The following is a 10,677-nucleotide window of genomic DNA, read 5'->3' on the forward strand; positions in this document are numbered from 1 at the left end:
GGCATCAAGCCCCCAACATATATGAGCGTAAAAAGGTTGTTCAGTCCATCAAGCCCCCAACAAAAGTGAGCAAAAGCTCCAGGGCATCAAGCCCCCAACGTAATTGAGCAAAAGCTCCAGGGCATCAAGCCCCCATCTTTAATGAGTATGCAATGGACTCAACTTCTTACAACTTAGAACCTCATGAACATCTTTAACGACTTCAAAAATATGGACAACTTCTTTACATCTTTACAACTTAGACCAACATATACAACTTCATGACAATAATGGTCAACAACAGCAAACAACGACAAAGGGCAGCATATAACAGTGCTTAAATAATCATATCAAGATTTTAGACATGAATCACATTAACTTATCTATCATAGTTAATCACATAATGATATATAACAATTTCACTTCACCAATAATAATCCCAGTCATCTAAATCAGGCTTCTGGACAGCTTATATTATTCTAAACAATCTTCATTCTTACTCTAGGATCAACTCATAACCACAGGTACGAAAGGATCGCAAGGAAAAACAACATTGGGCAACTATCAGCTTAACTTGCGAGGCGAGTACTATTGCTCGCAAAGGCGAGCAAAACATGCTCACTGGACCTCCTAAAATGACTTGCTCGCGGGGCGAGTTGGTTTGCTCGCAATGGCGAGTAACTGGGCTGCTCTCTATGGCAAGCGATCTTGCTCGCGAGGTGAGCCATGAACTTCATCACTCGCGAGGCGAGCTATGCTGCTCGCGGTGGCTAGCGATGAATGTCAGCTCGGCCAGAATTCTAATTTTCTCAAATTCTCACCTAATCTCATGGTTCTTGTAACACCCCGTTCTCCCAACAACGTAATATTAATTATTATAATCAGAGTAATCACACAACGGAGTGTCACACTACTTTTCAAAAATTCATAAATAGAAAATATCTATTTATTTAAGACCAACATAAAGAATCTTAATAAACTGCAGCGGAATAATTCTTTAAAAATATAATTTCAACCAAAATTCAACATCAATGAAAATTTTGGCACAAAGGCCCCAACATAATTCAACTTTATTTTCAACAACGATAAACTCTAATAGCAAGTCTTTTCCAAAATATGTGATACATAAAAGAAATGAGAAGACATTCGCAACGATTTCCCCATCCTAGTATGTATCAGAGCCCTAGACACTTGAGCCGACCAAACCTACAAGTCATCAGTACCTGCACATTACCCACGGTCGAGGCAACATATACGCAGAAGGGGTGAGAAACTTATCCAATAATAATAATATATAATTCATCAAATTAATGAAAACAACAAAGCATATCACAACAGGCATCATTAATAATGTATTTAAATAAACACATAAGCAACAACATAATTATTTTCAGCAACAAGGTACAGCAACAACAATAACAACAACAACGTTATCCACAACGACACCGATAACTCGACAATGCGACAACGACAACAACTCGACAATGCTACAACGACAACAAATACCCAACAATGCTACGACAACAACAACTAATGCATCATGCAGGTGGTACCAATCTACGCGCGTTGAATGCTAAACATTTCAGGGCATAAGCCCTCAACAAATTGGATGGTTATAGCATCCCAGGGCATAAGCCCCCAACAGGTGAATGATAAACATTCCAGGGCATAAGCCCCCAACGGGTTGAATGATGAACATTCCAGGGCTTAAGCCCCCAACAGATGTGAGTATGCAAATGGACTCAACTTGTGTATATCAACATACAACTTCAACAGCGACTACAACAACAACATATGTGCCTAAAACAATTATGACACACTCCCCAACTTCGACATCAGATGATACAACGACATCAACAACGGAAATCAACAACATAGCATATATATATATATATAAATCAATTACATTCATCTCAAAATCTAAAACATCCCCTAAAAGCAATTAAGTTTTGATCAATAGAACATAAGTCAAATATCCATAAAACACCTCAACTAAATCCCTAACACTTAAGTTTGAAGTTGGGAAACCAACCATAAGATTTTGGACTAACTTGGGATTAGTTATGCTAAGTTTTCTTAAATTTTGCTAAAGACCCACTTGGACTATTTTTATCATAACTCAAAATCTACAAATCTTTTCCACTCCAAACCAAGGCCATTTTAAAGCTAACTTAATTATCTACAACTTTCATGTTTACACCAAAACCTAATTCAAAACAAAAACGGATGAAAAAGACACAAGAACACGAAACAGGGGAATGCTGTCACTGTTACATCGTACTACGATGGAATGCATCGTACTACGATGGGATATACTGAAAAATTTGTTTTTGCTGCTGGAAAAATCGTAGTACGATTTCCCAGCATCGTACTACGATGGGACATGGACAGATTTACGAGAACAGACCAGTTTTCACTCCAAAACCCGATTTTTGATCCCCTAATCACCCAAAATGAATTAGAACAATGTTTACAGGTTCCATATACAACCTAGCAACCAAAACAACATAGAAACATGCAATTCAACAACAAGTTTCATCATAATTCAACATCTAACATAACTTCTCAAACCCTAAAAACCAAGAACAACAAATTCATCAATTTTCAAATTATATACCATGATTATTGAAAGGAATCCCACCCTTACCTTATCTCAACAAATTCTACAGCAAAAACGATTGGATTCTCTCTTCCTAGCTCTTCTCCTAGCTTTCTCTTGGTTCTTCTCCTTTTTCTCTCCAAAAACCAGTTTTTCTATTGTTTGTACGTGAAACTGTTTCTCTCTGCTTCTCTTTCTTTTACTCCCAAAAATATAACTTCTTTCTTTTCATTTAACTCCCACTAAACTCTCATAATTATTTACTTAATTCCCATTAACCACAATAAATAATAATTCTACCTATTTCTATTTCTCCTATTATTTCCACAAATAATAAAGCCATATTCATTTAAATAAAACTCAACTCCATAAATCATATAATAAAATAGCATCACACCATATATCACATAAAGTCACTCAAAACACATATTTCACATAAAGTCATATATTTAACATATAAAGTCATATAAAAATATTCACACATCTATTAAAAGTAATAGAATAAAAAAATGGGGCGTTACAACTATCCCCAACTTATAGAATTTCGTCCTCGAAATATTACCTCAAGCAAACAACTCAGGATATGACTCCTGCATCTTACTCTCCAACTCCCAAGTAAGACTTTCACCAGTTGCTCCTCCCCAAACAACCCTCACTAGAGGTATATCTTTGCCTCTCAACGTCTTCACCTTACGATCATCAATCCTCAAAGGTAAAGTTTCCACCGTAAGATTGTCCCTAACTTGCACATCATCTCTAGGAATAACATGTGAAGGGTCCGCTACATACTTCCGAAGTTGCGACACATGAAACACATCATGCAAGTTCGAAAGATGTGGTGGCAAACCAACTCTATAAGCCACCGCGCCAATTCTCTCAGATATTTGATAAGGACCAATAAACTTTGGAGTCAACTTCTTGGACTTCAATGCACGACCCACACCGGTCATAGGAGTGACTCTCAAGAACACATGGTCACCCTCTTGAAACTCAAGGTCCTTCCTACGCTTGTCATGATAACTTTTCTGTCGACTCTGCGACGCTTTCATATGCTCTCTTATCATCTTGACCTTCTTCGTAGTCTGCTGAACTATTTCAGGTCCCAACACAATACTTTCACCCGACTCAAACCAACATAAAGGAGTTCTACACCTTCGACCATATAAAGCTTCGAAAGGTGCCATACCAATACTCGAATGGTAACTATTGTTGTACGTGAACTCTATTAATGGCAGGTGACTGTCCCAAGCTCCACCTTGCTCAAGTACACACACCCTCAACAAATCTTCTAATGATTGAATCGTCCTTTTCGACTGACCATCTGTTTGCGGATGATAAGCTGAACTCAACTTCAGCTGAGAGCCCAAAGCTTCTTGCAAGCTCTTCCAAAATCTCGATGCGAACCTCAGATCTCTATCCGACACAATACTCGACGGGACACCATGCAACTTCACAATATTATGAATATAAATCTCCGCCAACTGAGCTACCGAATAAGTGATATTAATTGGAATAAAGTGTGCCAACTTCGTCAATCTATCGACAACAACCCAAATGGCATCATGCCCTCTTTGAGTGTTTGGTAAACTCGTCACGAAGTCCATGGAGATGCTATCCCATTTCCATTCCGGCACATCTAAAGGCGTCAACAAACCAGCAGGCTTCTGATGTTCAACTTTCGATTTCTGACAAGTCAAACAAGCATATACAAATTGTGCGACATCTCGCTTCAACCCAGACCACCAAAACAGTTTCTTCAAGTCGTGGTACATCTTTATAGCTCCCGGATGGATACTCAAGTTGCTTCTGTGACTTTCTTCTAAATCAACTTTTTCAATTCATTATTATCAGGAATACAAATCCTACCTCGGAATCTCAACACTCCTTGATCATCAACCTGAAAATCACCATCTGCATTCTGATTACTAGCACCCATCAAGTCTACAAATTTCACATCAACTTACTGTGCTTCCTTGATACTCTTCAAGAAATCATTATTAATTTTCAACATACCCAACTGCACACTCTGAGGTGCCAATTCACAAACAAGACTCAAGTCTCTAAACTGCTCTAGCAATTAAAATTCTTTCACCATCATAGCCGACATGTGCAATGTTTTCCTACTCAAGGCATCTGCAACCACATTGGCTTTACCCGGATGATAATTCAAACCAAAATCATAATCCTTCAACAACTCTAGCCACCTTCTCTGCCTCATATTCAACTCCTTTTGATCAAATAAATATTTCAGACTCTTATGATCACTAAACACTTCAAATCTGAAACCGTACAAATAGTGCCTCCAAATTTTCAACACAAAAACCACAGCAGCCAACTCTAAATCATGTGTAGGATAGTTCTTCTCATGTATTCTTAACTGTCTCGAAGCATAAGCTACTATCTTGCCATCTTGCATAAGCACACCGCCTAAGCCCAACTTAGACGCATCACAATATACCACAAAAGGTTTATCTGGCTCTGGCAAAACCAAAATTGGAGCCGTCGTCAATCTTCGCTTCAACTCATTGAAGTTATTCTCACACTGAGCATCCCACACAAAAGCTTTACCTTTACAGGTCAACTGAGTCAATGGAAGTGCCAACTTAGAAAATCCTTCGATAAATCTTCTGTAATAACCAGCCAAACCAAGAAAACTTCTAATCTCCGTAACTGACTGAGGAGTCTCCCACTGTGATACCGCTTCAACCTTCGACGGGTCTACAGCAATACCACTACCAGAAATAATATGGCCAAGGAAACTTACTTCACTTAACCAGAACTCGCACTTTGACAGTTTTGCATACAACTTCTTTTCTTTCAGCACCTGTAAGACAATCTTCAAATGTTCTGCATGCTCTTCTTCATTCTTAGAATAAATCAAAATATCATCAATAAATACAACAACAAACTTATCCAGAAAAGCATGAAAAATTCTATTCATATACTCCATGAACACACCCGGCGCATTAGTAACACCGAAAGGCATCACTTTATATTCATAGTGTCCATACCGTGTCCTAAAGGCCGTCTTCTGCATATCTTCATCCTTTACCTTGATCTGATGGTAACCTGACCTCAAATCAATTTTACTAAACACGCGAGCACCCACTAATTGATCCATCAAGTCGTCAATTCTCGGAAGTGGATACCTATTCTTTATCATCACTTTATTCAGCTGACGGTAATCTATGCACAATCTCATGCTACCATCCTTCTTCTTAACTAGCAACACAGGTGCTCCCCAAGGTGACACACTTGGTCTTATAAACTTCTTATCAAGCAAGTCTTCTAACTGTTTCTTCAACTCTGCTAACTCAACTGCTGACATACGGTAAGGAGCCATCGACACAGGCTTCGTACCCGGCACAAGATCGATCGAAAATTCAACCTCCCTCTCTGGTGGTATATCTGGAATCTCATCAGGAAAAACTTCAGGAAATTCATTCACAACGGGCAATCTATCAATTATCGACTGACTCTCTACAGACAAATACACCATCAAGGAAAACATTAAGTTTCCATCATGCTCTAATCGCTTCAGCTGCTTGGTAGATAAAAATTCTGCTCCACTCTCTTCTTCAGCAGAAGAAAAGTACACCGTCTTTCTAAAACAATTAATATGCACGTGGTTGTATTCTAACCAGTTCATACCAAGAATCACATCCATACCCGTCAACGGCAAACATACAAGATCAACTTCAAAATCCCTATCATACATGGATATAGGACAACTCTGACAAACAAAAGAAGTGGTTACTGAACCCTTAGCTGGAGTTTCAACAACCATTTCCACAGGCATACTTGACATAACTAAACCCAACTTATTTGCACAATCAACAACAATGAAACAATGTGTAGCACCAGTATCAATAATAGCAATTAAAGGAGTACCATTAAAGAAACAAGTACCTCTGATAAGTCGATCTTCATTAGCCGTTTGTGTACCGGCCAATGCAAACACCTTTCCACTAGTCCGAGTTTTCCTAGGATTCTTACACTGAGAACTAAGATGACCCTCTTCATCACAATTGAAGCAAACCATGTCACCATGCTTGCACTCAGCCATCGTATGCCCTTTCTTGCCACAACGGTAACACTTCTTCTCATCCTGTTGAGTACATGCATTACTCTTGTGGCCTTTCTCACCACACTTGTAACAAACTATCTCAGCCTGAACATTTCTCCCTTTGGGTCTCCTTTCCTCAGGCATCCTCTGTTTGCCCTTGTCAGCAGGGGCACTGTAAGGCTTCGGACGACTCTGCTGACCCTTACCCCTACGGTCACTCATCACCTTGTAGTGAGCTTTGGTATCATCTTCATAGATTCTGCATCTGCTCACCAAAGCAGAAAAGTCACGGATCTGTTGGTAACCAATGGCTCGCTTAATATCAGCACGCAAACCATTCTCAAACTTTATGCACTTGGAAAACTCAGCATTATCTCCAGTATAGTGTGGATAGAACTGAGCCAGCTCCACAAACTTGGCTGCATACTCTGTCACCGACATGTTTCCATGCTTCAGCTCAAGGAACTCAATCTCTTTCCTTCCGCGAACATCCTCAGGGAAATATCTGTTTAAGAACTCCCTCCTAAACACAGCCCAAGTCACAACTGCATCACCTTTCTCTAATTCAGGTAAGAGACTCACCCACCAGTCATCAGCTTCCTCAGCTAGCATGTGCGTACCAAAACGCACCTTCTGGTCATCAGTACATTGCATAACCCTGAAAACTCTTTCAACCTCTTTGAGCCATGTCTATGCTCCATCAGGGTCGTACCTTCCTTTGAAAGTAGGAGGATGATTCCTCAGAAAGGCCTCCAACATTCTTACATCAGCATTAACACCAGCACCAACATTCTGTTGTTGTCCTATAGCTTGGGCTACAGCTTCCAACGCAGCAGCCATCGCAGTATCGTTCCTTCCAGCCATTCTATTTCTCTTGTAACAAATAATATTCGCAGCCTCCAGGTCTCAACTCTACATAACAACAAAAATCAGCACAACTAAGACAATATAAATTGTCAAACAACTCTACATGGCTCGACACGACTCTACTAATTGGCCGGACAGACTGACCTGCTCTGATACCAATTGTAACACCCCGTTCTCCCAACAACGTAATATTAATTATTATAATCAGAGTAATCACACAACGGAGTGTCACACTACTTTTCAAAAATTTATAAATCGAAAATATCTATTTATTTAAGACCAACATAAAGAATCTTAATAAACTGCAGCGGAATAATTCTTTAAAAATATAATTTCAACCAAAATTCAACATCAATGAAAATTTTGGCACAAAGGCCCCAACATAATTCAACTTTATTTTCAACAACGATAAACTCTAATAGCAAGTCTTTTCCAAAATATGTGATACATAAAAGAAATGAGAAGACATTCGCAACGATTTCCCCATCCTAGTATATATCAGAGCCCTAGACACTTGAGCCGACCAAACCTACAAGTCATCAGTACCTGCACATTACCCACGGTCGAGGCAACATATACGCAGAAGGGGTGAGAAACTTATCCAATAATAATATATAATACATCAAATTAATGAAAACAACAAAGCATATCACAACAGGCATCATTAATAATGTATTTAAATAAACACATAAGCAACGACATAATTATTTTCAGCAACAAGGTACAGCAACAACAACAACAACGTTATCCACAACGACACCGACAACTCGACAATGCGACAACGACAACAACTCGACAATGCTACAACGACAACAACAACCCAACAATGCTACGACAACAACAACTAATGCATCATGCAGGTGGTACCAATCTACGCGTGTTGAATGCTAAACATTCCAGGGCATAAGTTCTCAACAAATTGGATGGTTAAAGCATCCCAGGGCATAAGCCCCCAACAGGTGAATGATAAACATTCCAGGGCATAAGCCCCCAACGGGTTGAATGATGAACATTCCAGGGCTTAAGCCCCCAACAGATGTGAGTATGCAAATGGACTCAACTTGTGTATATCAACATACAACTTCAACAGCGACTACAACAACAACATATGTGCCTAAAGCAATTATGACACACTCCCCGACTTCGACATCAGATGATACAACGACATCAACAACGGAAATCAACAACATAGCATATATATATAAATCAATTACATTCATCTCAAAATCTAAAACATCCCCCAAAAGCAATTAAGTTTTGATCAATAGAACATAAGTCAAATATCCATAAAACACCTCAACTAAATCTCTAACACTTAAGTTTGAAGTTGGGAAACCAACCATAAGATTTTGGACTAACTTGGGATTAGTTATGCTAAGTTTTCTTAAATTTTGCTAAAGACCCACTTGGACTATTTTTATCATAACTCAAAATCTACAAATCTTTTCCACTCCAAACCATGGCCATTTTAAAGCTAACTTAATTATCTACAACTTTCATGTTTACACCGAAAGCTAATTCAAAACAAAAACGGATGAAAAAGACGCAAGAACACGAAACAGGGGAATGCTGTCACTGTTACATCATACTACGATGGAATGCATCGTACTACGATGGGATATACTGAAAAATTTGTTTTTGCTGCTGGAAAAATCGTAGTACGATTTCCCAGCATCGTACTACGATGGGACATGGACAGATTTACGAGAACAGACCAGTTTTCACTCCAAAACCCGATTTTTGATCCCCTAATCACCCAAAATGAATTAGAACAATGTTTACAGGTTCCATATACAACCTAGCAACCAAAACAACATAGAAACATGCAATTCAACAACAAGTTTCATCATAATTCAACATCTAACATAACTTCTCAAACCCTAAAAACCAAGAACAACAAATTCATCAATTTTCAAATTATATAACATGATTATTGAAAGGAATCCCACCCTTACCTTATCTCAGCAAATTCTACAGCAAAAACGATTGGATTCTCTCTTCCTAGCTCTTCTCCTAGCTTTCTCTTGGTTCTTCTCCTTTTTCTCTCCAAAAACCAGTTTTTCTATTGTTTGTACGTGAAACTGTTTCTCTCTGCTTCTCTTTCTTTTACTCCCAAAAATATAACTTCTTTCTTTTCATTTAACTCCCACTAAACTCTCATAATTATTTACTTAATTCCCATTAACCACAATAAATAATAATTCTACCTATTTCTATTTCTCCTATTATTTCCACAAATAATAAAGCCATATTCAAGATCTAATTCCGAAGAGGTTCTTATGAATTTGATTCAGTTAACCTTCATATCGAAATATGTCAGTTGGCGAAATATGTCAGTTGGCAGACCAGCTGGATCAAGTACAAAAGCATCTCTTCGAACACATTCCTAGAAAATTCATCACTTATATTATTTTCCTGTTTTTCCTATGTCATTCGCCATGAAAACATACCAAAAATGAAACTTAAACACAGTATGGTGCTATTTGGATTATACAATCTGAAAATATTTAGACAGGTTCAGATTGTATAATCTGAAAACTCTCAGACTAGTTAGATAGTGGTGTTTCACCAAAGGTTTAGACGATTTGTGGTGTGTTTAATACATTTTTGGTCAGTAGGACAATGGAAAACGTTTCCTTTCACTGTAGTTATGGTTAAGACTGGTTTAAGGCTATAAATAGACTTGCGTCTTCAACAAATTCATTCATATTATTCACTTCCCATATTTTCTTACTTTTTCTTAAAACAATTTTTAGCTTTTTAGGAGTGTTTATGGTGTCATGGTCATTGCTGACCGTTCATAAAATCTCTGTAAATGCTTTGCAATTTATGCGGAGATTTTACTATGATCAATAGAGATCTTTAACATCAAATAAAACACAAATAATACAGTTCATGTTTTTTCGGATTCTAAAATCTGAATTCCCCTAACAATCTAGTTTGGATTTTAAAATCCGAATTAAAGGTATTTTGGAAAAATTTATAGGACGCATGAGAAAGTAGTAGGGTAGAAAAAATAATAGTCATACTTATATTTGGTAATGTGTTTACATGATTCTTATAATATTTCTCCTTGGAAGTTATTTCATCCATTTAGTGCGAAATGTGTAGTATTTGATATGTGATTTTAGAAATATTGGTAACAACCCTAAAAGCACTTTCTAAA

General features: G+C 37.9%; 1 long non-coding RNA gene and 1 pseudogene across 1 annotated transcript; both read right to left on the reverse strand.

Annotated features, from left to right (window-relative positions):
- Positions 1 to 972: 972 nt before the first annotated feature.
- LOC146945174 (uncharacterized) lies at positions 973 to 3,714 on the reverse strand. Its single transcript, XR_015026261.1, has 2 exons — positions 3,141 to 3,714; positions 973 to 1,202 (listed from the first exon to the last, which is right to left on the reverse strand). It is a non-coding gene; the product is annotated as an uncharacterized LOC146945174 (long non-coding RNA).
- Positions 3,715 to 5,619: 1,905 nt separating this feature from the next.
- On the reverse strand, positions 5,620 to 7,508 carry LOC146945175 (uncharacterized; annotated as a pseudogene).
- Positions 7,509 to 10,677: the final 3,169 nt, after the last annotated feature.

The sequence above is a fragment of the Medicago sativa genome, chromosome 2, assembly GCF_051527215.1.
Source record: "Medicago sativa cultivar Bolivia chromosome 2, Bolivia_mono, whole genome shotgun sequence".
Lineage (NCBI taxonomy): Eukaryota > Viridiplantae > Streptophyta > Magnoliopsida > Fabales > Fabaceae > Medicago > Medicago sativa.